This window comes from Phascolarctos cinereus, unplaced genomic scaffold (assembly GCF_003287225.1).
Source record: "Phascolarctos cinereus isolate Bilbo 61053 unplaced genomic scaffold, phaCin_HiC Scaffold_4;HRSCAF=312, whole genome shotgun sequence".
Lineage (NCBI taxonomy): Eukaryota > Metazoa > Chordata > Mammalia > Diprotodontia > Phascolarctidae > Phascolarctos > Phascolarctos cinereus.
The window spans coordinates 274359377-274363188 of NW_027555847.1; the positions used below are offsets into that span (position 1 = coordinate 274359377).

General features: G+C 40.9%; 1 pseudogene; it reads left to right on the forward strand.

Moving 5' to 3' along the window:
• The first annotated feature begins 766 nt into the window (after window positions 1-766).
• Window positions 767-1664, forward strand: LOC110203075 (dicarboxylate carrier UCP2 pseudogene; annotated as a pseudogene).
• Window positions 1665-3812: the final 2148 nt, after the last annotated feature.

The window sequence follows — 3812 nt, forward strand, 5'->3', positions numbered from 1 at the left end:
GAGAGAAAAGAAAGTTTTCCTGAAGGAGCAATGCAAAGAAATAGAAGAAACAAATACAATGGGAGAAACAAAAGATCTCTTCAAGAAAAGTAAAGATGTCATGGGAACATTTCATGAAAAAATTGGTATGATAAAAAACAAAAATCAGAAGTAGAAAAGTTCAAAAAGTGGCAAGAATGCACAGAAAAATTATGTAAGTTCTTAACATCATCTATAACTACAATGGTGTGGTTTCTGATCAAAAGCCAGACATTTTGGAGAATGAAGTCAAATGAGCCTTGGCAAGCATTGCTAACAATAAGGCTAGTGGAGGTGACAGAAATGCAGCTGAATTATTTACAAACCTCTATCACTGCTTGCTATGCACATCAACCGCCTCCAAGACTGAGACCTTTTATCAACCTAGCCAAGTGACAGCTAGGCAGCCCTTTCAGCCTGCCTGACCCTGGACTCTGCTGTAGGAGTTCTGCTTCCTGCTGCCTCCTCATGCTTTCCTCTAAATTTGAGGGCATGTAGTATGATCATTAGGTGTTCAGTTTCCCAAAAATTTTCTATGGAAAATCAAGGACAGTGGGCCATGGTTACCATGAGCAACTTTGAAGAGTAGAACACCTAAGAGAAACTCGATCAAGGTGCCATCATTGTGAGACCCTCCAGATCAAGACTCCAGCAGAGTTCCTCTTTCTCAGTCTCACTCAATCAATGGAGGCTATCTTTCAGTTTTTCCTCTACTTACCAGAAAATGGCAGAAAGCCAGCATCACATCATGGCTGGAGGTAAGCCTACATATGTGTCCCCAACAGCCACTGTAAAGTTCCTTGGAGCTGGCACCAATGCCTATATTGCTGAATTTCATCACTACCTGGACCTAACCAAAGTCCAGCTGCAGATTCAAAGAGAGAGCCAGGGGGCCATCCAAGCTTCCTCTACCAGTACCCAGTATTGATGTGTTATGGGCACCATTTTGACTGTGGTGAAGACTGAGGGCTCTGGCAGCTGTACTGGTGGCTGAGTTGTGATGCCAAGATGAATTTTGCCACTGCCTATATTGGTCTCTATGACTCTGTCAAGCAGTTCTACACCAAAGGATCTGAGTATGCAGGCACTGGGAGACTACATCACAGGGTCACTAGCAGTGGGCGTAGCCCAATCCACAGATGTGGTGAAGGTATGTTTCCAGGCCCAGGCTTGTGCAGGTGGCAGCCAGAGGTATAGGGCACAATAGATGCCTATAAGACTATCACCTAAGAGGAGGGACTTTGGGGCCTATGGAAAGGAACTTCACCCAATGTTGCCTGCAATGCTATCATCAACTGTGCTGAGCTGGTAACCTATGATATCATCAAAGATGTCATCCTGAAGGCCCACCCCATGACTGATGACCTTTCATGACACTTCACATCAACCTTTGGGGCTGGCTTTTACACCCTCTTCATTGCTTTTGCCGTGCACCTGGTCAAGAAAGATACATGAACTCTGATGCAGGCCAGTACGTCTGTGCTGGCCACTGCACCCTCATCATGCTTCAGAAGGAGGGATCCCAAGTCTTCTACAAAGGGTTCATGCCTTCATTCCTCTGCTTGGAATCCTGGTGATATGTCACCTATGAACAACTGAAACAAACCCTGATGGCTGCTCACATTTCCTGGGAAGCTCCTTTCTGAGCCCTCTCCTGCCAGCTTTCTGCCTTATACCCTTCCCCATTGAGTCAATACTCCATCCTGCCTCTTTGTCTTCCCATTTTTTTTCCTATTCCTCTCCTCCCCTACCTCACCACTTAAGGAATCCCATTTCATCCCTCTTAGAGTTAGCCCCATTTAAACTTTCTCCAGCCTGCTTCTTCTGCCATTACAGCCTCCTCACCTAGTTCTTTAGCTCCTTACTTCTAATACAGTCAGACCAGAATCCCCCCCCCAAAAAAAAATCCTGTATCCTTACCTCCCTCTTTCTAGTTTATTAACTTAAACAAGGTTCTTTATGGCCCACTGTTCCAAGAAGTATAAGTATTTATTTGCTTTGTTCTCCTCTTCTTGAATTCTATTCTCCCACTCACTAACCGCTTATTTGTTACTTCTTTATTTGCTATCTCGTGAAAAGTAGTGCATCTACAATAAAAACACTGAGTTTTTTTCTCTCTTGTTCCCATGTGAATATTTGTAGGTCCAAATAGTACTCAATTCCTTTTATTACCTGAGATCTGTTCTCATGTCTCACTCCCAGAATTTCAGTTCAAAGAGAGAATAATACATGGTGGCATTCACACTGTCAGGTAATGTGCCCTGGTTCTTCCCTCTTCCTTATTATAATCCCGTGCTCTTAGCACTCCCGAAACAAATCTTGAATCCATTCCTTTTCATTCTTCCCATATCTACCATGGAAACAAAGATACTATTTTCTTTCTAAAGATAGAATGCAATTCTGGGAATCATTATACTTTTCAGTTGAGACCTCTATTTTTCTGTTTCCCAGCTGACCATGTATCAATGGCACATTTTCATTTCCTCTTCTTTATCTTTAGCCTTGGATTGTCCTCTGTTTTTCCCAACCCTTCCACTCCGGTACTATTATTCTACTCTGCCATCCCACCCAACCTCTAAGATGAAGAAATCGTTATCCCAACTTTGCTTATATTTGGTGCTTCTGCAGAACGCTGTCTTCACTCTCATCTCCCTAGCTTCCCACAGTGTTAGTCCATCAATCCCTTTGCTATCCAGCCTCAACAAAAGATATTGATTAAATTACAGGGGAGTATGAAATTTGATCCAAGAAATGTACATTTCATTCTTCTTAATCCCAACTCCTTAATTTTCCCTTGTTTTTTTATGCCCTTAATGATTCTTCACCTTTTACGATTTTTTTTGTTGCATCTTGTATCCATTTTCCCCCTTTATTTAAGGGTAGAATAACGAATTTATTCCACTCTATTCCACTTAAAGTAAGTGATAAGATAGACAATCAGTCTCACTAATTAGAATTAGACAAGTGTGGAAAAGTTCTTTGGATTGCAATGGCTTTGCACAAGAATATTGTTCAGATAGTCTGAGCAAACTTGGATTCACTCTGGGGTCATCTCTAAGTTACCAAGTTGCTAGAACTATATTCATTTGAGAGGTTGAATCAATTATGGTACTGCAGCACACCTTTGAGGAGAAAAGGTAGGACTGAGTTGTGGCAAAGAAGGAAGATATCAAGTAGTCTCCCTGACTACAGAGGTATTGTAGAACAAAAGACTCAGACTGAGGGAAGTCCAGGAAAAAAAAAAAGTCAGTTTTTTTTTCTTCTCCCCCTCCCAGTGCCTGTGTACCCACAAACCCTGGAATATAATATTCCCTTTCATTACCTAAATGATTAATGATTTTTTATTTAAATCACAGAGGCCAAGCGTTAACCAGAGATAGGTATAAATGTACCATTCAGTAGATAGCTCAATGTCTGTTGAAATGGTAGAAATTTACTGAACTGGGAGCACAGAACAATTGTCACAGAAGTCATAAATTTTCATCTGAAATTAACTCCCTAAAGTCAAAGAGGAGAGGATAACATGAACCTTGGGGCCATTATATTGCCCAGAGGCTTAAATGAGCTCATTAGTGTAACAGAGTGTTACCTTGAATTAGTATTCCAAAACATGAATAAACTTACTGCATTTAATCTCTTCTGTATAATTTTCCTTGAGCATTTTTAGTATGTTTCACTTTTGTGGAATGTTTGCAAGTGAGTGACCTGATCACCTTCAGTTTTTCCAGAAGGGATGAATCAAATGTTTCTCATTTGTTAAAACAAAACAAAAGAAAACAAAAAAAACCATTTTT